The sequence below is a fragment of the Macaca thibetana genome, chromosome 8 (genome assembly GCF_024542745.1).
Source record: "Macaca thibetana thibetana isolate TM-01 chromosome 8, ASM2454274v1, whole genome shotgun sequence".
NCBI lineage: Eukaryota > Metazoa > Chordata > Mammalia > Primates > Cercopithecidae > Macaca > Macaca thibetana.
The window spans coordinates 67,870,660-67,897,806 of record NC_065585.1 but is presented as its reverse complement, the minus strand read 5'-3'; the positions used below and the strand labels follow the sequence as shown (position 1 = coordinate 67,897,806).

The following is a 27,147-nucleotide window of genomic DNA, read 5'->3' as shown; positions in this document are numbered from 1 at the left end:
CAGCCCCGGGTCAGGGGCCGCAAGTGAGGAGGCTACAAGTGTCAAGGGCCCTAAGGGAAGCCGGGGCTTATGAGGGCCGGGCTTTCTCTGCTTGCGGACACCGCGAACGGCCCCTGGCAAGGGTCGCCGGATGTCGGCGAGACGCCTCCGTGCCTCTGGGGTTCCTCGTTCGCTGTCGGCGGAGGACTGGCTGAGGGATGGCCTGGTGGGGAGGGAACCCTCTGGCAGGTGGCTGCGTCGGGCCTAGGGCAGTTGCGCGGCGCTTGGAGACCTGCCCGCCCTCGGGGCCTGTGTGCACAGGGAGGATAGCTTGTTGATCTGCAGGCTCAGGAAGGAAGGTAGCTTGCCCGTCAGTCATCCGCCCTGCAAAGCGCTCCCCGGAGACCCCGTAGAGCAGACCGGACACGCTCTCGCCTTCGGGGGCAGCGCGCGCCTGGCCTCAGGTTTCCCGCCTTCGGAGGCCCTCAGATCTCCCCGGTAACGCTTAGGAATTAGGGCAGCCAGGTCGCTTACCCCTTGGGGAGTCGAGGCAGAGCTTCTGGGAATGGGGTCTGAGGGAAGAGTACTCACCAGGCAGTGACGTGTAGCTGGCGTTGAGGATCGCCACTGCCATCTGGTTCTGCGGTATGAATGGCTGTGTCTCTGGAGAGTTAGTTCTAAGGTTTGAATGATGGTAGGCACTTTAGGATTCCAGCACGTAGCAGGGTTTAAGAACGTCTTAGTTCTTGCCTCCAGTCTCGACTCTCCGTCCCTACAAGGAGCAGGCACTTCTACGAAAGCTCTGTTAGACCATCGAGAAAGAGCGTATACTGTAGAACCACAGTTATTAGGTTTTTTTTTTTGGGGGGGGGGGGGCTTGTATTTTTATTTCAGAAACTACCCATGGAGCAGACTTGCTAAAATAAAAGTTATTAATGAACTCTAATGCTATCCAAATTGTGAAACAATGGTACAAATTGAGACAGAGTAGAAGCTATAAGTTGATAGGGTATGTAGTTCACTTAGGGGTTTGGGAGTGGATTTTCTAGAGCTGCAACTGTCCAGTATAGTAGTCACTGGCCACCTGAAAAGTGGCTAGTCTGAACTGAGGTCTTCTCTAAGTGTAGAACGTGCACCAGATTTCTAAAGCATGGTCTGAAAAGAAAAAGAATGTAAAAATATTTCATTAATTTTATATTGATTACATGTCAAAATGAGAATGTTTTGGAAAATTTTAAATTACGTGGTTTCCATTCTATTTCTATGGATACTGCTGTTCTAGAGAGTAAAAATCTTGCTGAAGAAGAGTAGGCCTTTCGTTTAGCAATTGTGAAGAAAACCAACCACGCTGCACCTCTTTCAGGTAGCCTACACGTATGCTGTGCTTCACTTAATTTTTGAGAGGAACAGGGTAAAGTACTCACACAAAGACTTGACGTAGAGGACATTTTCATTAAGCAAATTCTGGTTCATAGAGCCTTGTGTATGTCATGTGCACATCACACAGTAGTGAATGAAAATAATAAAGATATCAAGAAACTTGAAACATTTAATCTCATTCAGAATGCGGGGAAACATATAACACTTAACATTCTGTTGAAAATGTTTAAAATAAGTTCTGGATTTTAATGTTTAACCTGTAGATACAGTATACCTTGTTAGTTTTCCCATGAGCTAGTGAGCTGAGGTTCCAGGGAAGCTTTGTTTCCACTTTTTTAAAGATATATTTATTTTTCATTCATGTATTTAACAAAAGCTTTCTGAGGCCCGGGAGTTTTGCTAGGCAGTATTGATAAAAATGTGAAGACAGAAAACAGACACAGCTCTTACTCTCTCAGAGCTAATTCATATAAATTCAGAGGCAGTGAATAAGTAAATAATAACCAAGACAGAATATTTTGCTTCTTAGTAAATGCTTACCTCTGTAAATGCAAAACATGAGTTATTTTAAACCTAGAATTTATATATTCCTAGTGACATGTTAAGTGCCTTTATTAGAACTTGGCTGTGGACTTAAAAAATATTAGGAAAAAAAAAATCAAAGTTAATTTGTTCATTAACCATGAGAAGTTAAAAAATTAAAATTGAATTTTTTTACCTTTACATAGAAAAGATGAAAATATTTTGTAATAGCATTTTATATCCTCTTTAGCCTTTTAGCAACTTTTAGATTCTAAGAATTTAACAATAAAAATGTAAATAAGATATTGATTTATGTCCCTAATATAGTTTTAAAATGCTGACTTTAAGAAGTTAAATTTATTCTAGAATATTATGTAGTTCCTAAATCAATATGTTTGAGTCTTTTAGGAAAAAGTTAAGTGTGGATCTTTTATTAGTTTACTATTAATACTATTTCTGTAACAAAGTTAGAAGCTCGAACCACCACCAGTTTGTTACCTTACGGTTCTGTAGATCAGAAGTCCAACATGGTTCTCAATGGCCTAAAATCAAGGTGTCCACAGGACTGTGTTCCTTTCTAGAGAGTTAAGGGAAGAATCTGATTTTTTTTTGCTTATTCATGTTGTTGGACAAATTCAGTCCCTTGATGTTGTAGCTGTTCTCCCTGTTTCTTTGCTGGCTGTCAGCTGAGAGCTGTTTCCAGCTTCTAGAGGCCACTCACATTCCTTAGTTATGGCCCTCTTCGTCTCCAAAGCCAGCAACAGTGGATTGAGACCCTTTCATCCTTCTAAATCTTCCTTTCCTCTTCTTCCATTGCTGTATCTCTCCAGTTACAGCCTTTTAAGAATCCATTGATTAGACAGAATCTCCCCCTCTCAAGGTTCGTAACTTTAATTACATCTGCAAAGTCCCTTTTGCGGTAATAATGTAACATATTCACAGCCTACAGGGATTGGGGAATGGATATATTTAGGAGCCATTATTCTGCCTATCTCAGATCTCAATTGGGGCCATGCAGTATATCCAGTGTTTCATACCACTATTCTCAATACTTTATATTAGAATAATAATATTGATAATAGGTAAATGTTATTGGTTATGTAATATGCTCAAGGTACTTTTCTGAGCCCTTTTACTAAATTTACTCATTTAATCCTCAGAACTACCGTAGGAGGCAAACACTGTTATTGTTCCCACTTACAGATGAGGAAACAGGTACTGAAAGCTGAAGTAACTAGTCGAATTTCTCACAGCCATTAAATGGTGAAATGGAGATCTGAACCTAGGTAGTCTGGTTGCAGAGTCTATGCATGCTCTGAAGCTCAACATAATAAAAATAATTTCTCCATATCTGGATTTAACCAAACATGTGTTAATGATACAGTGGCTATGAATTCAGGTTCTAGCATCACATTTTGGATTCAAATTCCACCTACCCATTACTGAATGACCCTGAGCAAGTTACTTAACCTCTCTGAGACTTAACAATAAACTGAACCAATGATAATACTTGAGAATTAAACACTATATGTAAGGTAGTTAGAGCACTGCCTCTACATACAGTCATTCATAACAGTAGGGATACATTTTGAGAAGTGTGTCATTAGGCTTTTTTGTTGTGTGAACATCATAGAGTGTACTTACACAAACCTAGATGGTGTAGCCTACTACACACCTAGGCTATGTGGGATAACCTTTTGCTCCAAGCCTACAAACCTGCACAGCATATTACTGTACTGAGTACTATAGGCAGTTGTAACACAATGGCAAGTATTTGTGTATCTAACCATGTCTAAACATAGAAAAATTGCAGTAAAAATACAGTATTATAATCTTAGGGACCACTGTTATATATGGGCCATCATTGACTGAAACATCTTTATGCAGTGCAAGCAATAGCTAGCTGTAATTATTTATGACAATTCAACTTTTAAAAACAGTATTTATTATAAAAAGAATTGTTGCCTTTAGATATCAGTCTTTCCTGAAAATAAAAACTGAAAATTAAAATTTTAACTGTAATTTTTTATTTTTGAGACAGAGTCTCGCTCTGTCACCCAGGCTGGAGTGCAGTGGCCGGATCTCAGCTCACTGCAAGCTCCGCCTCCCGGGTTTACGCCATTCTCCTGCCTCAGCCTCCCAAGTAGCTGGGACTACAGGCGCCCGCCACCTCGCCCGGCTAAGTTTTTGTATTTTTAGTAGAGACGGGGTTTCACTGTGTTAGCCAGGATGGTCTCGATCTCCTGACCTCGTGATCCGCCCGTCTCGGCCTCCCAAAGTGCTGGGATTACAGGCTTGAGCCACCGCGCCCGGCCTAAAATTTTAACTTTAATACACTACATTACTATCTCCTTTCTCAGACGCTGATTTCTCCTCACTCTAGGCTAGCATCTATCTTTCTAACCATGGTACCTTCACTGTTATCTGATCATGCATTCTAACTACTTTGTCCAGATCCTAGTATCTGCAGGCTAATGTTCAAACTCTCTAGAAGGGCACCAGGACTTTTCACACATTCCAGAGACTCTCTCTTGCCATTCCTCTGCTGGATATTTACACAGTCATCAATTGTAACTTATCACTGCTCTCATTTGCTATTACTATTCTTTGAGGGAGACTTATGTGTGTGGAGGGGATTCTGGGGAGTATGGACAATGTCATATCCTGGGTCCCTATCCATAATGCCTGCTAATACCACTCCAAATTCACTCTCTCTTTTAATAATCTTTCCTGCAATTGCCTTAATTCAAACCCTCATTATCCTTGCACTTTAAGCCATCTCTTAACAAATTGGTGGCTTCCAGCCTCACTACCCTTCAGGCTTACTATCCTTGCTTGCTGAAATGATCTCTAAACTACAAAACTCTGTATCTCCTCCTTCATACCATTCAGTGTCCCCTCTGCCAGTTCCTACAAATACTTTTCTTTTTTCTGTGCCTCTTGGTACCAGCTACATGCTTCTACCATAACTTAAAAGGTATCACACAGCTGTTTATTTCAATACTTACCTTCCCTTCTAAATGAGGAAGTCATGGAGAATAGGGCCATAAGAGATGGTTTTGCTTTAATGAATTTATATTATTTCATGAAAATATAAATTATTGTATTATTTTGTCATCTGTCTCTTGTCACTCATCTGTGAACTCTCTAAGGGGAGACTCATTGTTTTATTCATTTCTCTTTTTCTTCTATGCCTGTGGCGTAGGAGGTACTTAGTAATTGGTCAACAAACAATTTGGGAAGAATAATCCAGAATATATACAATTTTTTAGTCTGCTTAAGTCTAAATAAATATATGAAACAATGTATTGGGAATATATATGATTTCATTATGATTATTATATACAATTCAGTTATGATTTTAGAAGAAGCACAATTCAGGTACTGTGGAGCCGGAGTGCCTGAGTTTGATTTCTAGCTCTGCCACTTACAAGCTTGGGGAAGTTTGCTTGGGAAAGCTCATCAAAATTGTGTTTGTTCTTTGTCTGTAGAAGAAGAATGATAATAGTGACTGTCTTGTAAGTTAATAGAACTAAATGAATAATATTTATAACGTATCTATGACTTTAGACTTTATAATAGTATCTACCACATAGTTAATGTTCTTCAAGTGTTTGTTAAATAAAAACGTAGTAGTTTTTATTCTCATTGCTTTTGATGATAGTTAATGGTCTTGAAATACAATGATTTAGAAAAAATAGTCGCATGCTTTGTAATGGTGTTTTGAACTAAAAGTTTTTTTACTCAATGATTTTTAATATTGTACATTATAGAATGATCATATATATTCCTTCAACATTTAGAGAGTACCTGTGTGTGATATCTCTCAGGACACACATATTTTCTCTTTCTATTATTTTTCTGTTGCCATTATACCAAATTGCCACAAACTTAGTTGCTTTAAACAATGTAAATGTATTATATTCTTGTTCTATAGATCAAAAGTCCAACAATGATCTCACCAACCTAAGATCAAGTTGACAGCAGGGTAGCACTCTTTACTGGAGTGTGCAGGCTAGAATCTGTTTTCTTGCCTTTTCTCATTTTGGAGGCTGTCCACATTCATTGGCTCTTGGCCCCCTTCTTCTACCTTCGAAGCCTGCAATGCTGCATCTCTCTAATCATTCTGGCGTAATCACAGGTGTTTCTCTGACCACAGCCAGGAATGATTCTCTGCTTTTAAAAGATTCTTGTGATAAAATTGAACCCACCTGGATAAACCATGCCGGTCTTCCCATTTCAGGAATCTTAACTTGATTACATGTGTAAAGTTCCTTTTCCTATGTAAAGTAATTTATTCACAAGTTCTATAGATTGGACTATGGACCTCTTTGGGGGATATTATTCTGCCTACCATGCTCTTGTACTGTAAATGAGTCACTGCGGAAAGGTAATAGGTTGTACCTTCTGAAAATAAAGATAATGTTAGCGAGATTGTGAACAGTAGTGTCAGTATCATTTATGCCTCTACTGGTTGTTGAGAGCAAAGTTGGCTTAGGTACTGCAGGGCTCACTGATTATGTCTTTGTCTCCTAGGAGTTTTATTCTACTAGAGAGGGAAGAATACATTCATATTTGTTGCATATCTGCTGTGTCCTAGGTAGTCTACAATGAATTACAGATACATTAAGACCATTTAATTTCTATGATAACTTTATGAGGTGTGGTAGGAGACCTTCTAAGATGACCCAATGATCTCTATCACATAGCACTCGCCCCCTTGTATAATCTCCCTCCTTTGAATGTAGGCTTGACCCAGTGACTCTACCAATGAACAGAGTAGGACGATAGTGATATTACATCATTTCTGAGATTGGGTTCCAGAAAACTATGACTTTTCTCTTGCTTACACTGTCTCTCTTTTGCCCTCTTATTTGTTTGCTTTGATGAAGCAAGCTGCAATGTGGTAAACGGCCTTTGAAAGAGACCCACATGTCAAGAAACTGAGCATCTCCTGTGGCCAACAGCCAGCAAGTCATGGAAGCCCCAAGACGAACGGCTTGTGCAAAACTAAATTCTGCCTACAACAAAAGCATGAATTGAGACGCAGATCCTTCCCTAGTTGATCCTTGAAATGCTTGCAGCTCTGTGGACATCTTGATTGCAGCCTTGTGAGAAATTCTGAACCAGAGGACCTTGTATGCCTTACCCATAGGACTTAGAAGACAATAAATGTTTTTCAAAGAAGTAAGTTTGGAGATTATTTCTTATGCAGCAGTAGATAATGAATAATAAAATAAATATGGTTTTTTGGTATTGACTTCAAAAATGTTTGAAGATTTTACTGTTATATAAATTGTACATATTTACGGGGTACATGTGATATTTTGATACATGCATATAATGTGTAATGATCAAACTGGGGTAATTTGAATATCCATCACCTCAAATGTTATTTAGTGGTATTGGGAACATTCCAAATCTGGTAGGTATTTTGAAATATACAAAAAGTTATTTATGTATATAAATATATGTAATATATTTATTAATATATTAATAATATATACCATATATGTGTATGTATATATAAATGCCATATATATACCATATATATTCATTATATATATATATGACATGTTTTCTTTTATACATTTATCCACTGATAAACACTTAGGTTCCTTCCTTACCTTGGCTATTGTGAGTAGTGCTGTAATAAACATGGGAATGTATATAGTCTCTTTGATGCACTAATTTTCTTTCTTTGGGATGTATACCTAGCAGTGGGAATGCAGGATCATATGGTGGATATATTTTTAGTTTTTTGAGGAACTTTCATACTGTTTTTTACAGTGGCTGTGCTAATTTACATTTCCCCCAATGGTGTGTGAGTGTTCACATCCTTGCCAGTATTTATTATTTTTTGTCCTTTTGAAAATAGTCATTTTAACTGGAGTGAAGTGATATAATTGTGGCTTTGATTTGCATTTCCTTGATGATTAGTGATGTCGGGCATTTTTTTTTTCATATACCTGTTGGCCATTTATATGTATTCTTTTGTGAAGCATCTATTTAGATCATTTGTCCATTTGTAAATCAGATTATTTGTTTTTTTGCTATTGAGTTGTTTGAGTTTCTTATATGTTCTGGTTATTAATCCCTTGTTGGATGGATAGTTTGCAAATATTTTCTCCCATTCTGCAGGTTGTCTCTTTATTGATTGTTTCCTTTGCTGTACAGAAGCTTTGCTTTAGTACAGATAAGAAAACAAAAACTTGAAAAGATTAGGCAACTTCCTGGGTCACTTAATTATTAGTAGAAGCTCTTTCCACTGCAAATAATGATGATAATAGTAATAAAATTAAAGTATTGGTAGTTGCTTATGTTTATTGAGCACTTACTAGGTATTAGACACCTTTCAATGCATTTTATATGTTATAATCTTAGATTATTACAACTTTATAAAGTAGGTACTATAATTATCTCATTTGATAAATGATGAAATTGGATTTAAGAGAGGTTAAAATATATTCCCAAGATCCACAGTGAGCCAATAGATTGGCAAGAATTGAACTCCAGTTGTATGGCTCTTGAGTTCTCACTCTTAACACTATAATAAATTGTTCCCTAAAGATCCATGCTAGGAGGCAAAAGGTGATGGTGCAGCAGGAAGATATGAAAGGTTGTAATTTGTCAGGCAGATGAGATTATCCCTGACCAAGTTATTATGAAATGCTGTGGCACTAGGAATGTATCCGACCTGGCTCTAGAAGGCTGGGTAGAATTTAAGATTCTGGTTGTTAGAGGAAAGAGCGTAATCAGCTGAGAAAGATAGCTGGAGAAGCATAAGATGGAAGACACCAGCTCACAGCGTCTAGAGCTGCATCAGGATGAGGAAAAGTGGGAGATAAATTTAGAAAGCTGGTTTGAGGCCTGGAGATAGTTATGTAAAAAGAGAAAATGAATGTATTGTTTATTAAAAAAACTGATTCTTGAGGTTTGTGACTAGTAGTTTAAATCAACTACATCTTAAACAGTTTAGTGACACTATTATAGAGATAATATTTGGGTAAAGTTGAAACACACAGAGAATCAGATTGTATAGATTGTATGAAAATATGAAATTTAGTTTCAGTACAGTACAAAAGAAAACTATGAATGTACACTGTACATTTTGTGAGGTTAAACTTCTTGACACGTTAAAAATGTGTTGAATTTATATTTAGTTTCAGCAAAACTGCATGAATCATTATATATCAACATGTGCAGGCATTTTTTTTCTTATAAAAATAGTATTATTGGTGATTACATTCAAAGAACATTAAGCATCCCACTAAAAACAGAGCTTATAGAAATGAAGAAAAAATATCGTTATGATGGTGTTTTAGTTACCTGGGAGTAGGCATTAAAAACACAGGTATTTTTTCCTCAAAACATCCAGATTCACTAGATGAAAATTTAATTTTGTAGGATGTCTGTACTGTTCAACTTTGATTATGGTGTGAGCTTTCAATTTAGATAATTTATCATTACATGGAGAGGAATTTTTTCTCTTAAGCCAGATTGAGTTTTCTTTCCAGGGAATAGATGAATCCAGGAGAAATTTTTCCACAGCTTATATCTAGCCAAAAGCAGTGGCCATGGAGGAATGGACAGCTCATTGAATAATGACAAAAGGAAAATATGTAATATCTTTTCCTATAGTCTCTCTTTGACCTTGACATATCTCAAAATTCTCCTCTTCATAGATTAAAGCAGTTTACATTTCGACTCCTAAATTTGGGGGTTGGACTTCTGCTTCAAAACAGTACAAAGCAGGCAGTTGATAATATAAAATATATGCAGAGGCCTGACTGATTTGTCTCTGACAATTGTGTGACCTTTGGAAGGTCTCTTAACTGTCAAGGCCCTCAGTTTCTTAATCTCTCATCTGCTTGACATGTCCTCTAAATTTTTTGTTTTGTTTTAATGGATTAGGATTCTACAGACCAATTTTTTATGGCTGCAGTTTCAACCTGATTGTGCAGTTAAACATGTGGGCTTTTGTGCTGTCTATATGTTTTATTTGAAGTCATCTTTCCTATGTCTGCAGCTTTACAGGAATAACATAATTACATCCATAAGAGAAGCTAAGTCCTAAATTCCTAGCCTAGCCCAAGTTTGGCTCCTATTCTTGCTAATTTTGATCTCAAAATTTAGGAGAGGCTACTCCCTCTACCTCATAGGCAGACAGATTCTGTACCATCCCTAGAGGAATGATCTTGAAGTCCTTTCATTTTAAAATATCTCCCTTTTCTGTATGTATTTAAGTGTTTGTACTGTATATCTTACTGCCATAAAAGAGGAAGCCAGTGAGGTAATGAGGAAAAAATATATGGCAATTATTTGACCTGACATCATTAACCTTAACAGCCTCAGCATCCAATACCTAGCTTCATCCCCAACCCCTATGCTCCCACCCCTGGAAGACTGCAATGACTCTTAGAAACAGGACATTTCTTTGAAAAGAAACCTTTGGAACTCTGGATAGGGTATTTTGAACAAGAGTTCTTCACTCATTACTTCAGTTTCAGGACGAGTCTGAGGTCAATATTCTTATATCACTCAAAAAATATGAGTAGAATAAAGGATTATATACATAACACTAGCATTTCACATGATTTCCAAACAGAAAGTATCCAGAAGTCCTGTTTTTTCTTGAGTTTCTGAATTAATGAATTTTTCCTCCTCATTTTAGAAGGATATAATGATTAAAAATTGTTCCCAAGTACTTCTGGGCCATAGAAATTCTCCGACAGTTGGATAAAGAAGATTCTGTAGAGTTACAAGAACTGGGCTTGAAGTTAAGGAGACCTGATAGCTTACATCCACATACTCATTGAGTTGAGTGCCCTTGAGCAAATGATAGAGCATCTGAGGACTTTAGTACCTCATGTGAAAATGAAGAATATGGGCTAGATAAATTTAGTGAACTTTTATAATTCTAAATTTATGTGAGTCTTTTTTTTTTTTTTTTTTTTTGAGACGGAGTCTCACTCTGTCACCCAGGCTGGAGTGCAGTGGCGTGATCTCCACTCACTGCAAGCTCCGCCCCCAGGGTTCACGCAATTCTCCTGCCTCAGCCTCCCTAGTAGCTGGGACTACAGGCGCCCGGCACCACGCCCGGCTAATTTTTTGTATTTTTAGTAGAGACGGGGTTTCACGGTGTTAGCCAGGATGGTCTTGATCTCCTGACCTCGCGATCTGCCCATCTTGGCCTCCCAAAGTGCTGGGATTACAGGCGTGAGCCACCGCGCCCAGCCTAAATTTATGTGATTCTAAAAGTAAGTTGCCAAATGTCTGTAGATACTTTGGATTACACTCAGGCACCAAGGCGAATGTCAACAGGTAGTGCTGCTTAGCTAGGCTTTGACATTATCCAGAGTAGTAGAGGTGGAAGTTTAATTCACTTGGTTTCCAAAAACTTCTGAGGGATGGGTTGCCCTGAGAATATAAGACAAGGCTAGTCTTTGCTACACCATCTTGAAGTGTTTTGTTTTATAATCAGTTTACAGATATTTAGTAAATTTAAGGTGACTTTTAGCCATTATTACAGAAAGACAGTATAAAATCTATTATTTCTTTACTTATTCCTTTTAAATCCTATTATTTAAAAATTATCCTTGTTAGAAAATCTTACTAAGGTTTATTAATCCAATGGCAATCAATGAAATAAGATTTCATTGATTGTACTGAATGTATGACACTGTATTAGTCACTTTGGGAGGATATAAACATTTATGGGAATGTGCTTGCCCTTAGTTTGTATGTTAGGAGAAGAGAAAAGTCACAAAGAAATAAAATATGAAGAAGAATGAAAGAATCAAAATGCTCAGGACATTTTGCAGAAGAGTGGAATTATTCTAAAAGAAAGAATGTATCCTTTGGATTTTTAATGAAATAATTTTGGGAGTACTTTTTAAAATTAAAGATTATTTTACTTAGAAGCAGATTGAAATCTTTCTTTTTCCAGCCTGCAGAGCTCTCTTTAAAGATAAATGTTGCAGTGGTATTTTTAATTATTAAGGCTGGGCACTTATTTCCTTCTTACACTCACACACTTCCAGGGGGATTTGGAACATGGAAGAATTTCATAGCTATTTAGAGAAATGAGAACGTAGGTCTTTATAATTGCAAACGTTACTTTCCAGTTCTAAGTTCAGGCTCTATTCTCCATGGTATTGAATCTTCCAAGTTGTGATACATCAATATAATGTATGATCTGTGCCTGAACATCCAAACATTTGTAAGTTTCTAGGATGGATGAAGGCAAGTTTGTTTCAGCTAGCTTTGTTATGGTTTACTTTTTTCTAAGTGCTTAGTAACTTACCAATTAAATATATAATTTGGAAAATAAAATGTGATGTTTTTTTTTCTTTCACAAGTAACTGTAGCTCAAACACAAAGCAATACTAATGTAGTCTGGCTGTCTATGGGCAGATTACCTGAAGCAATGTCTGAGCATGTTTAGTCATAAGCTTAAGATAGCCCGAAAATATTCATTTTGGGGAAATAATGATTTCTGCTCACCTATCAGAACCTCAAACTACATATGTGCTTAAGTATCGTTTAGTGAAGGTAAATATTTTTTTTTAGACATGGTCATTTTATTTAATAACAATACATATACCATGTTATCACTATAGAATGTAAATTCAGGTTAGACAAGAGAATTTCAGAAGTGTAATAGCATTCTGTAGTATATAAAAGTGTGTATACACTGTCTGACCAAACCAGGTTGCTCATAAAACATTAATCAATTATATTATAGGTAATTTGTTTATTTTAATGTTTACAATTCTTATGGAGAAAATAATCAAAACACGCATTTATTTATTTATTTATTTAGAGACAGGATCTCACTTTGTTGCCCAGTGCAGTGATGTGCAGTGGTGTGATCTCGGCTCACTGCATCCTCTGCTTCCCAGGCTCAAGCAATTCTCCTGCCTCAGCCACCCGAGTAGCTGGGACTACCAGTGTGCGCCACCATCCCTGCCTAATTTTTGTATTCTTAGTAGAGACAGGGTTTAATTATGTTACCCAGACTGGGCTTGACCTCCTACACTGAAGAAATCCACCCACCTCGGTATCCCAAAGTGCTGGGATTACAGGCATAAGTCACCGTGCACAGCCAGCAACGCACACATTTAGAAAGTATTTACCTTTCCATGAGTGCTTAAAATACAAATTTCTATTTCAAGATGATATTTAAAAATTATTCTAATATAACAGCAGCAAAAATATAATTCTACAATTACAAAAGAACTAAACTAGAATCCATAAGTTATTCTCATTGTTTATAATTATGATTCTTTAATAAATACTACTAGTATGAAGCTCTATTATAAGCTTTCTAGATTTGGTTTAAACACATACACATACACACTTTCAGCTGTGGGAGGCTTTACAGATTCTATTCCATGCGCTTTCTAGACAGAGCTCTGAAAGAGCCAGCCAGTCCACAAGACAGATAGATAAAAAGTTAAATTAACTGGGGCAAATAGGACTCTTATATAAAATCCAAAACATGTGAGATTCTGCAGCAAACTGGGAGTACTTCAGGGTTGGCCTGCTGTCTTCTTTAGAACTAATTTCACCTCGATAGTTTAAGAAGGTGGACATTTTAACACTATCAAGTGCATTTAGGTGACATGTTTCTTTTGTGTTAACTTGACTCCCCTGAATGACCTAGTTGGTAAACTAGTCAGGAATAGTTCGATCACCAGGCAAATCAAGCCTGCAAGAAAGGAAACCAATATTCAAAATGCCGTGTTACCATCTGAACCCACTCAAATAGTTTATTTTTAACATTAATATGTAACTTCAGTAATGAGATGTCTAACTAAAGCAAGCTCCCCCAACAAGACCAAGACAGCTTCACTTCGAAGGCTTAGGATTGCCCAGAATTCCTAATACGTGGAATAGCCCAAGAGTCATTTCTCCTACAACAAAGCCTTGGGCTGCCACACGCATGTGGATCAGATGAAGGGACATTTTAGTATTTCCTCTGCTCTTTGATTTGTATAATCTATATGCAACAATTGCTGCAAAACCTGCCAATCCAATGGGGATGAATGGTATGTCTTTAGCTTTTCTAATAAGTTTGGATCCCTGATCTTTATCATATGAAGAAAGGGAAGCATCTGTGTCTGTTGACATAGTGATTGCTTTAAGAATCTAGAGCGAGCAAACCCCTCACACGCCAGCTGGCTCAAAGCTAAATATTTCTTAAGTATTGTCATATATAATTTTTAAAATAATGCTAATTTATAATAATGTACTATAGGTGACTCAGATTTCTGATTAAAAGTAGGCTATTTCCCTCTATTTTATAAAATAATAGTAATGGTTAATAGTACCAAACATCTGCCACACACTATTCTAAGTGTTTTACATTTATTAATCTTCATGCACTTTACATTTGCAACAGCCCTGTGTAGTAGGCGTTGTTATTACCACATTTCCATTTTACAGATGAAGAAACTGAGACACAGAGAAATTAAATAAATTACCCCAGATCAAAAAGTTTATAGGGCCAGAATGTAATATCAGGCACCCTGCTCCTGGCATTAGTGCTTTAATTACTATACTATTCTTCCTCTCAATATAACAGTCTGCACTTCAGCTCCTTCATTTAGACATGGAGCCACACTCTAAACTTGAGCACCTGCAGCCAAAATCTGTTTTTCAGTTAATCACTCAATACTGAACGAATGAAATGGAAAGAAGTCAAATAACTAGCTTATAGTCAGAACTGGCTACATTATTTGCAGGGCTAAGTCCATAAAGAAACTGCTTGTTCAAAAAGTAGGAAAAAAATGTATAATTAAATATACTAAAATATAAAGCTTTTCCTTTATTTTATAATCTTTCTCCTGTCATGATCGTTTTTGTTTGCCATTTAGTGTCATCTTAAGAAAGGAAAATTAAAATTTAAAATGATTAGCATACCTTTTACCATTCATCTGTGTATTGTGCAATACCTATTTTTAAATGCAAATATGGGAGTATTTAATTTGTATGTGGAATCACCAAAATTCCACTATGGTTTTATTTTTATTTTTTTGTAGTTTGCACATGAATATCTTTTTTTTTCCTTATCCGAACAGTGGAAACAGTATAAACTAACTCAACTGCTTTTATTTTACTTCTTGACATGCATACATTCTACCAACATTCTCTACCTTCAGCTTACTGATGAGTGATGAAAGACAGAAAGAAAATGAAATATGGGTTGTCCTGCTTTTTTCTTTCCTCCTTTGTCATCATTTTCAATGTAAGTAGGTCATTAATACAGGAAACTAATATGCATAAGAAAGTATGATAAGTTTCCTTGGTTGTTCATGTTTCTTAAAACACTATTGTTTTCTTTCTGTGTTTGAAGCAAGCTCTGGTTTGAATAAAAATCATGGCCTTTTGGGGCTATCAGTGCCTTTGCTTCCTCAGTAGTGGACATAAGACACCGACCTTGAATACTTGATTTGATTCTCTGTGAACTTCCACTTAGCATGGGTCCACGAGAATCCTGTGCTCCTGGACATCATGAACACTGTGTGAATTGGGAGCTAAGGAATAGAACAGACCAAGATACTTGCATTTTGCTTTGTATCTCCTCTGTTCCCATGTATATTCCCCTGAAACACTGGACTTCACTATGAATATGTTTAAATATGAAATTGCTGGCAATTTCAACATGGCAATAGCAGATCCTTTTTGAGTGCAAGGCACTGTATGACTACACAGGTCCTACACCTCTGAACTGGGCCCTACTCAGGGCCATTAGATGAATTGAAAGCTGGATTGGCCTCACACCATTTTTCCAGTCAACCCTAAACGTGGTACTAAAGATAGAAAGAATTGGCCTAGAAGGGTTAGGTGTGATCACAGGTGATCAAGCCAAGGTGAGATTGACTTCCAAAGAATACTTGCCCTTTGACCAAGAACTCTTAAATATCCAGTCCCTAGTTATATCTGGCAGCCAGTAGAAGTGGTGAGGACTGCTTCTGAACAGGGCGTGGGTTACCTGTGTGGAGAGGTTCTGAAGTATCTTCTAGCATAATTGAAATGGTAGATCTTTCTACAGAAGGGAAAGGTGGCAACTTCTACACACCAAGAGAATCCAGAGAGGGTTGCAGAGTCAACATCCTCGGGAAAATCCAGATAGCACCGTCACAGTTATCAAAATCTGTAGTTTTCTTTCCTAGGGCTCTGACCTTCACATAGCAAACCTGATTTGACTGAGTTTTGAATCATCTTTGGAACTCTGCAACTCTCACAATTAGTTCTCCTAGCCATTTGATTGTCTCTCTCTCTCTTTTTTTTTTTTTTTTTTTGAGATGAGGTTTCGCTTTTGTTGCTCAGGCTGGAGTGCAATGGCATGATATCGGCTCACTGCAACCTCTGCCTCCTGGGTTCAAGTGATTCTCCTGCCTGAGACTCCCGAGTAGCTGGGATTACAGGCATGTGCCACCACGCCCAGGTAATTTTGTATTTTTAGTAGAGACAGGGTTTTCCATGTGGGTCAGGATGGTCTCGAACTCCTTACCTCAGGTAATCCACCCACCTCAGCCTCCCAAAGTGCTGGGATTACAGGCGTGAGCCACCGCACCTAGCCGAGTATTCCTCTCTTTTAATATGCTACTGCCATCCAAGCTCTGTGGTTCTCACACTTAGCTATTAATCACATATTAATGTCAGGCAATCTTACGCTATCCTTCTGAAGCACCTAATTTCAACAAGGCAGTAACCAGCCAATTTCACTGTGTTGGCAGGTATGATTCATCCTATATATCTCATATGCCAGCATCATGGTGCCTTCCTCAGCATTCCCTTTCACCAGGACATTTTTACAGGTCATTATCAGCAAAATGATTAGCCACTGAACTTCACCTTGTGCCAGGGGCTATTCGTTTCCTACCTGCCTATCAGGGCAGTGTCCACTTTTCCATTAAGTGGTTGGTAGGCCAGTGCCAAATCTTCATCTTACTCCTATTTTCTTAAACCAAATTTGCTCCCACTTCTTTTAGTTTAGATCCTCCAAAATGCAAATGCTTAGGCAAAATTAAGCATGTAAGGATTTTAGTAGAGCAAACACCTGCAGGCAAAGAAATAGGGAGAGAGTTAGACAAGGGTGGGAAATCCATTAGACTGTGAATGAGGGAGAGCAGGAGAGAGAGTGTGTTGAGGAAAGGTGCCTAAGCTGCTTTACAGAGGAAGGTAGGGTCAGCAAAGCTGCTAAGGTTGGTCTAAAAAGGGGTACCGAGTATCCCAGGAACAATTCTGTTTTAGGATTCCAACTCTCCCTCACACAGTCTTTGGTGAAGAGCAGGACATGACAGGCATGGCCTCTACTCCAAGGCAATGAAGGGTGTATCACTGGAGCCCCTCTAGGTCGAGTGTGCACCCTGTATTAAAACCTGCACACACATTCTCATGGCCTTCACAGACCCTCACACTGTTTATCTAGTAGGACTTTACAATTGTTAGTAATTGTTGACTGCTCTTCCAGATGGAAAGTTTATTGTGACGATCTTGTTTCCATTCCATCATTGTAGATGTACATCATTGGAGACAGATAAACTTTTTGTTCAAAAGTCGCGTGGGAAAAAGGAACCACATTCAGACCAGTTGCAGAAATCAATCCAAGCTTTAAGGTCTGTGTCAGTTAGCATTTGCTGCATAACAAACAACCACAAAACGTTACCAGTGTGTAATAGATACTTATTTAGCTCAAATGTCTGCAGGTCAGTAACGTTCAGCTGATTTGGGTTGGGCTCTGCTGCACAGCTCTGCTCCAAGCCTTAATCCAGCTGGATGTGGCTCTTCAATGAAGTTTGGGCTCAGGTCTGTCCACATGTGTTCAATGGAGGCCCAGCCAACAGGGAGCTCTTCTCATGGTGAAGAAAGAGATATAAGACAATGTGCCCAGCTACTAACCACATGTCAATTCCCTGCTTGTGGTCTCTCTTCTAGCGGTCTATTGGCCAAGGCAAATTAACAAAGCTAAGACGAAAGTCAAGGAGAGAGGCATGGCAGGAGGGATGGGAGAGAGGACCTTTAAACAGTTGTCTATCACAATGCTCTTTCCAGCAAAGACAGACTAGCCATATGCATTGGTAGGAAAACCAACTTGGATACCTCCCCTGACACACAGTGTCCATCAGCATAGGCCTTATACCATTCTTTGGCATACAGGAGAGGATGATGCTCCAAAGTGTGGAGGGCATATCAGAACCAACCAGGGGGATATTCTGAAGTGTTTCCTTTTTTATCTCTTGCTGTGTGAGAAACACCTTGTAGTGAGCCACTATTATCCATTCACTCAGCAGATACAGACTAAACAACTACATACGACAGACTCAAGGTGGGGCCCTGAGGAGACAGGGAAGATCCAGCCCCTCCCCTTATGTGATATAGTAAAAGAGACAGACACTAGGAAAAAATAATAATGATTAAGCAAATATTTAATTACAATTGAGGTAAGTGAAATAAGGAAAAAATAACAGGGAAAACTGAGTTTGCCTGACTGTTGAGGAAAGATTACCTAAGAAAGAGACATCTGAACTGTGATCTGAAGAATGAGCAGAAGATGCCTCAGTTTGATGGGTTAGAAGTTGAGGTAGAAGATTCCGGAATGGGGTTCCAAGAAGAAGGATGGTCCTGGGACCATCTCACTCTGTCACCTATGCTGGAGTGCAATGGTGTGATCTTGGCTTGCTGTAACCTCCGCCTCTCGGGTTCAAGCTATTCTCCTGCCTCAGCCTCCCAAGTAGCTGGGATTACAGGCGGGCACCACCACACCTGGCTAATTTTTATATTTTCAGTAGAGACGGTGTTTTACCATGTCAACCAGCTGGTCTCAAACTCCTGACCTCAGGTGATCTGCCCCCCTCGGCCTCCCAGAGGGCTGGGATTACAGGCGTAAGCCACTGTGTCCCAGCCCATCAGTCAATTTTCAAGTCTGAAACCCACTGGCTGAAGAGGTGACTGGGTCCCTAAGAGGAAGCCCTCTTGAACTCTCTGACATTTATATACCATGACAATCACCTCATCTTTCCCCAAAAGGAATTACATGGACTTGGGAAATAGCACACTGGGTAGACAGGAATAGCAGAATATTTGAGGAGTATTGGATTCAAGTTCTGAGTTGACATTGAAGCCAGAGACCCAAAGTGTCATCATGGCCTTCTGTTGAGGTGGGGTTATGGAGGACAGGTAGTAAATGAAGACCTAACTAAAATTCATGTCACAGTGAGTCCACTTGTCCCAATGACCCACTCGATCATTTTTCCAGTCCCCAAGTGTATAATCAGAATTGATATACCAGGCAATTGAATTCTTACATTGGCTCTGTGGAGAAAAACCTATTATAATAGGGAAACTAAAGAGAAAACTTTGAAATTCCCTCTCCCTAACCCCCAGCCAAGATAGTAAATCAAAACAATATTTTATCCCAGTGGAGATGGTGGAGATAAGTGGCACTATTAAAGAGCTAGATGATACAGGGGTAATGGTCTCTGTCACATATCCATTTAATGCCATTCTGGCCCCTGCAGCAACCAGATTGATCCAGGAAAACGGCTGTAGACTAATGCAGGCTAAACAAGTAGTAGCCATGATTGCAGCCACTGCGCCAGATTTGGCACTGTTGCTAAAACAGATCAACAAGGCCTCAGGTACATGGATGTAGCCAGTGATTTGGCAAAAGTGTTATTTTTCATTCCAATGATAAAAGGAAATCAGAAACAGTTCTCATTTGTATGGGTCAGATGATAAGGAGGAAGAAAAAGTTCAAATTTGAATTATCAGTGGATCGGGTAGGTAATGAGTGTCAGCCAGAAATAGAATATAACTATATTACTGTCTCTCTACAGACAGTAGAGGCAGCAAATCTTACCAATGGAAAAACAAACAAACAAGCAAACAAACGAAAACAAACTAGTGTACTTGGTAATCTACTTTGTGTGGAAGGAGAAATAGCCTGAGGTGAGAATATTCATAGATTCCCAGTCAGTAGAGTGGCCAGCAGCCAGGTGGTCTTCAGGGGTCTGGAAGGAAAATGACTGAAAGGTTGGAGATAAGGAGACCTGGAGGAGAGGCATGTGGATGAATGTATGAGAGTGTTAACAAAGTGCAAATTGTTCTTTATCCTTAATGACCACCAGAAGACAACGATCGCAGAAGAGGCACTAGGAAACCAAGTACATAAAATCACTTGACCAGGGCCGGGCGCTGTGGCTCACACCTGTAATCCCAGCACTTTGGGAGGCCCAGGCAGGCGGATCGCCTGAAGTCAGGAGTGAGACCAGCCTGGCCAACGTGGTGAAACCCTGTCTCTACTAAAACTACAAAAATTAGCCAGAAGTGGTGGCAAGCGCCTGTAATCCCAGCTACTTGGGAGGCTGAGATGGGAGAATCACTTGAACCTGGAAGGTAGTGGTTGCAGTGAGCCGAGATTGTGTCACTGCACTCCAGCCTGGGTGACAGAGCTAGACTCCGCCTCAAAAAAAAAATAACTTGACCAGGTGATATGAGTCAATGCCGGCCACCCTAGAACTGACATGGTGGGCACAAGAATGAAGCAGCCACAGAGGGAGAGACAGGCTATTTATGGGACCAACAGTGTGGACTCCCACTTTGGCCCAAGGACAACTCCCCAGTGGGTTAGCTAGTGAATGGCAGTCTAGATTGCTTCCACCTAACCTTCTTTTCTCTTCTTCAGTCAGGGACAGATTTATATCATTGTCTGACAGACTCTCAGAGCCTTATCTGACTCCCTTCCTGTTTCCTTTCACATAGGAATTTTCCCTAATAAAATCATTTCATGTTTGATTCTGTCTTGGAATCTGCTTCTTGCAAGACCTTGTCTCACATAGTTTCCTAACCTAGGAATGCAGAAATGTGCTTTGATTAGGCTCCAGTTCTATTCCCTGAAATTAGCTCCCTTCTCTTCTGTTTTCTGTGACCCTTAACTCTGGTTTTCTTCTGCGTCAGGCTCCATGACCACACCTGAAGAGGGCATCGGAGAGTGAGTACTGATATCCCTCTCTTTAGACTTAATTGTTGGTGACTGAAAGGTCCAATCTTCTGTAGTTTACTTTTTTTCTTTTTTTTTTTTTTGAGATGAAGTCTCACTCTTATCCCCCAGCCTGGAGTGCAATGGCACGATCTTGGCTCACTACAACCTCCGCCTCCCAGGTTCAGGTGATTCTCCTGCCTCAGCCTCCTGAGTAGCTGTGCGTACCACCATGCCCAGCTAATGTTTTGTATTTTAAGTAGAGATGGGGTTTCACCATGTTGGCCAGGCTGGTCTTGAATGCCTGACCTCAGGTGATCTGCCTGCCTTGGCCTCCCAAAGTGCTGGGATTACAGGCGTGAGCCACCGCACCCAGCCCTGAGTAGCTTTCTTAGCACCTGCTTTCTGCTTCTGAATGTTAGGAGCCCAAAGGACATATTAAGTAACAAATGACCACAATCTCTTTTTCTTCAGGTAAGTGATAGTACAATTCTCTCAAACAGTTTTGTATCTGTCTAACTCTGGTTAGCACAATTTTCCAATTGTACACCCATGATTCTTTTTGAAAGATATCCCTCTCTTTAGACTTAATTGTTGGTAACTTAAAGGTCCAATCTTCTGTGAAAGAGCCACTTCTTCAGATATCTTTCATTGAGCTGTTTTGACCAATGGAAAAAATTTACTTCATTCTGCTGTAGAATATTTACTCACGTAATACCACACTGACCCTCATCCAGTTTGCCTGTTTGCTCAGTTTTTGTTTTCTAGAATCCTCATGCTTCTTTGAGGCTTCATTTTCCCACTTGAAGTGTTGCTACTTGACCATGTTTTCTATATTAGAAACACCATGTTTCAGACAATGCTGTTAATTGAACCTTCACACACTTCCTGGATTCCAAATCTTCATTTTCCCTCTCATGCTTTTTCAAAATTTCCACAAACCAGAGATCTATATCATTTCCACACTTTTCCCCATTTTCTTTAGTTTACTTTGCTTGAAACTCACTCATTTGTTTTTTCACTTCTACTAAACCAATAGAAAAGAAGAACAAGGACCATAGCTGTAGACACTTTAACACGTAAGTATCAAGGAGAAAAAGAGGAACCAAGTGAAACTGAGAAGGATCAACCAACAAAGGAGGGGAAAAACCAAGAAAGTGGGGTGTCCTAGATGCCAAGTGGAGAAAATAGCAATTGTCCTCAATGTAGTTGAGGACATCTCATTTATCATGAGATGAAGACTGAAAATTGACCATTTGCTTTAGCCACACAGGTCACTAGTGACTTGGAATAGAGTGGTTTGGGTGAAGTGATAAGGTTGGTGCCTAATTGCAATGGGTTTAAGAGGAGATGGAATCTGTGTCTTGTTTCTTCATTAGGTAAATAAATTTCTCCCCCTCTCCCTGTTTTTTCAGTTCTGCATCTCTGCCAATCATCTCAATCAAAACTGAACCATCCCAGTAGCGAGAGCTGCAAAGGATGTTTCCTTAAAAAGTGGGAGAGATGGTTATTATATCCATTTTAATACGTTGTCTTCATCTCATTCATTGGTCTGATATGCTTGTAAAACCCCTGAAACCATGACTGTATTTTACCTCACCACTTAGCATCAAGGTTAACACTAAGTAGTTTTAATTTTGGAGGCAGTTTGCTTACCCTTCTAATTCAGAGTGTTTTTCTTCCTATCTAATCACATGCCAGCTGGAACTAGGATTTAAGGGGCTGAAATTATCAGGTTTTGTTTCAAGGCAGTTGGAAAAAGAATAGAGTTGGTGGGAGTCTTGGGTTCTATCCCTGATTCTAAAATAATTGTGTGATTCAGTCAAGTTCTTAGCTGTAAGAGTATCTGGGCAAATTACTAAGAAAATGTTAGCTCTGAAATGAAAGAGTCTTTCAGGTTTCCCATATCCATAAAAGTCAATACCTTATTGCCCTCAGCTCTTTACACAATTTAAAAAAAATCAACATATTCTTCCTAAATGTCTGAGGAGGCACATAATATTATTCATGTTTTAGATATTTGGAAATGGAAACTAAGAGAGTGTAGATGGTTTACCATGTTTTAAAGTTGATAAGAAGGAGAACAATCTATAATTGCAAGCCATGAAGCCAAATGGCCTATGTCTGCAATCATGGCTCTGTAACTTACTAGCTGTGTGACCTTGGACAGCAACCTAAATCCTGAGACTCAGTTACTTTAACGGTGTAATGGGACTAAGGTCAGCATTTACCTATGGACCATTGGGGGCATTAACTGTGATAATCTAGGTAAAATGCTTTAATATTCCTCAGCGTGCAGTATGTCTTCAATAAGTATTAATTCAGAATGAAATGTATTTCCTTTTCTCTTCAGTATCGGTCTGCCACTTGCATCTGAAGTATATACCAATTGCATATCTGGTCTTTTAAACCCCATTTTTATTTTGGAATTCTACTTGTTGGGTTATCTGACAAACTAAAACAGTTTCTAAGGAACAAATTAGTATAAAAGTAAGAGGAATTTTATCATTTTCTATCACTTTCCAATATCAAAACTAACAAATCAAGGCAGCTCAAATTTGAAAATGTGTAGAGAGGAAGATCACCACTAAACCACTTCATTTATTTTCTCTTTCAAAAATATATATTTTTAAAACAGCAAGATAAAAAAAGGAAAATTGCATTAGAAAAAAGGCTGTTACCCTACGACATTTCCCCCAGTGATTGATTGTATTTTCTCCCAGGAATTGAAGAAAAGGAGAAGAGAATATGAGGGTTGATTGCATCAAAAGTGTGACACGAATAAAAGAATCAAGAAATCACATATGTCTGCACAGAAGTCAACTAATAAATCAAAAGCATGTTCTTAGCTAAGTCAGATGTTTCTTTGAAACAGCATATGGTGCAATTCCAATATACTCTATATTCAGCTACCTAACAGGCTGTATTGTTGCTTTCAACTAGTGAAAAATATGGCAGCACAAATGTTTATAAGGCTGGTAAAACATTTTAACTTTATTTTATGCCCTGATTAGCTATTGCTGGCCTGGCAATTACATTGTAAAACCTAAAATCATAAATGAAGAAAATAACCCGTTGGCAGGAGTGAACACTAATTGTTACAACGTCCTATATTAAACTTGTTCATAGTTTCTTTTTAGTAGTTATTTTGATGTAAAATTTAACAAGTTTTCTTTTATCCTATATCAAGACTGTATTTTAAAAAGTTATGGATTTAAATTTCTGCATCATTTGTAGAATTTAGTCATAAAATTGACATTTTTCATCATAATTTTAACCAAATCAAATCCTCATGATGGAATCATGCCTTCATCAGGAAAGAATGAAGATTATAACCCTTAAAATATTATGATGGTAATATCTTGCTATAAAGAATAAATAAATGTTAGTATAATTGAAGAAAAGTAGTTCACATGGATTTTTACACTTTCAAATACTCAAAAGTTTGTGACTATGTGAAGGTTACTCTTTGAAATACTAAAAAGTTTGTGACTATGTGAAGGTGGCTGTGAGTGAATGTAACTTTGTAACCAAAGGAGAAACTACTATAATTAATTGACAATAGTAGAAGAAATAATTTTCAGTGAATCATCATGCTCTCCATTTTTTTTCAGGATTATCTTTAATTGCCATTATATTATAAGGTTAATGGGAATCAATGTCAAATCTGAAAACTGTATTATACCCCCATACATACCTTGACCCCAAAATGCAACCACTCATATTTTTTGGTCATTGGTAACAAGTGGGACAGTCTTGAACAGTAAATTGTTGAGCCCTGTATTTTATCAGACCCAAAAAAGAAGGAGAGTTGGAGGATATCAGTGAAAGGGTAATTTTGGAATAGAAAAGTGATAATGGAGACATTGGTATAATTTTATATCCAGCTCTTTTACTGTCTCTAAATATGCAAGTTATTATGAATGAATACTCAAGATCACATTCAGCAGCGTCCATGGAGCACATGAGGAGTAAGAGTGAACTCTTTCCTACCTGTGTAGATACTTAAGTGTTCTGAGAGGTCCCTACAGGTACTTTGCCAGGATTCTGAAAACCATGTTTTTCTGCTTATTTCTTCTTACCATTAGCCTTACTCATTATTTTCCCAAGGCCACTAATTCTGTATTTAGTGTCTGTTCACAGCATATAGCTAATATTAGTAGCTTATTAGAGTGTGGTGCTGTCAGTAATAGCAAAACAACTAATGGAAATGTTGTGCTAAAACTCTACATGGTCAGATGTTGGTGGGACTGGTTATATTTTGTAGAAGGTATTACTTGTGTGATTTTTCTTCCCCTCAGTTTCCTAAATAATGTAATTGAAAAGAAAAGAAGAAAGGAAATGGTACTAGTGAAGTGTTTCCTCTGTGATAGATACTTGGCACACATTATCATAATCATTTTCCCAGTGATCCAAGCCCAAGACCAATTCTGTTCATCGTTGAAAAATACTAAAAAGCTTTGGCACAATAACTTGCTGACTCAGCATCAGGCCATCCACCTGAATGGCCTTGCCCATTGCTTGTGCTCCACTTGTAATAAATAACTGGTGTTGTCAAGCCTTTGACTAAAAATGTGACCTTTCCCTGGCTCCTACTTAATTTCTCCATAACTTATCCTTGTCCTTGAATCTTATCCAGCTTTACCTAATACCAAACTCCTGAATGCCTTTGCAATTTCTTCTGTTTGCATGTACAGACTTCTTGTTGCTTGCAGCTGCTTTCTACTGGTAGTTGGGTTCCATCTTCAGGAGCTGCTGCTCCAGGCTGGATTGCCTGACTGCTTACATTTCTTTGCTTGCTGTAATTCCCTAACATGCCACATGTGGATTCAGAATTACTCTGCCTACTTTGGGATCCATCCCTAGTAGCCTCTTCTTTTTATTCTTGTCAGCCTAACTTTACTGTCTGACCTTTGCTGTATGCTATGGTTCTTTGATTATAAGAGCAAGGAAGGACAGTATGTGTCGAGGGACTGGAAACATGGCAGTGGTGAAAAATCTGAACTTTGAAGATTTCTCTGCTTTGGAACTGTCCTGGATAGATTCTTCCATTTATTTATTTATTTTTTTCCTTTCTAATTGTATGGAGATGGGATTAGTGAAGTCTTGATTAATTTGAAGCTAGTGGGTATGTCATCTCACAGGTAGTGATTTTGGCAGCTATATTGAGTTTATCTATGTCAGTAGCTATAATTGCAAGCTTCTTTCTTGTTAATTCCTGGAGTTGCCTATCTTCTTCCCCTGCTGTAAAATTTTGTCCCTCTCTGAAACAGAACACATTTTTTTTCCTGATATGCAAAGCACACTCATTAATTTCTCACTTAGTGATGATTCATTAATCATAGAAGGGCATGTAAGCTGCAGTAAAAGCAACTCCTTTAATTTAATTTAATTTAACAAACATTTATTGAGTGTTTAATGTGCAAAGCAACGCGCAAAGCATGAGACCCAAAGAGACCTAGTTTGGGTGATATGCAAATTATTTTTCATCAGGATAAGTGTTTAACAAACTTTTCTGAATAAAATCTAATTGGCAGAGACTTTATTAGGGCTTTCAGTTCAGATAATAAGTTCTAAGATAAACTGTTTAGTAATACACTTTAAGAAACATACTTAGAATGTTTCCATAGAGAATTAAATAACTATTTTGGGAGGTAACTAATCTGCAGTTCATATTCCGCTAAAAACGGTGTCTAGTCAATACTAAAACCTGCAAAAAACCACTGGTTTTTTTCCTTGTGTGCTCTATTTCTTCTTTGTAGATTCCATTATGTAGGAATAATACAGGGCTATAATCAGAAAAACAGAGAAGAAATTATATTTAAGCAAAACTAAGACACAGTGTGAAGTGGTTATTTTAATTAAAGTAATTATATGTTAAATTGCAGAATCATGAAACATTAGGAAAGATGACAACCTGGGGATCAATCCAATTTCAATCGTTTTACAGGTAAGGAGGCTCAAATCCAGGGAGAAGATGTGATTTGCCTACGGTTGCACAACTAGCTGAAATTAGAAACCAGCTTGTGGTTTATATCTGAAGTAGTTAATCATGACTCTTTGGATGGTAAGAAATGGAAAACAGTTCAAGCTAACTTTTGGAAGATTTTGGGTCGTGCCATTAAGAAGTCAGTGGATTGCAGTCATGGCTTGATCTAGGGGTATCAATGCTTGTAGTTTCAATCACCTCTCTCTTTCTCTCCATCTCCAGAACTGGCTTCATTCTCTAGTGGCCTCATTTACTTCTCCTGGGGACAGGCTTCACTCAAAACAAC

The 27,147-nt window shown here is 38.4% G+C and overlaps 1 long non-coding RNA gene across 1 annotated transcript; it reads left to right on the top strand.

Moving 5' to 3' along the window:
- Positions 1 to 487: 487 nt before the first annotated feature.
- On the top strand, positions 488 to 27,147 carry LOC126961837 (uncharacterized). The gene is made up of 4 exons (XR_007728441.1): positions 488 to 1,342; positions 6,774 to 7,068; positions 26,761 to 26,822; positions 27,084 to 27,147. It is a non-coding gene; the product is annotated as an uncharacterized LOC126961837 (long non-coding RNA).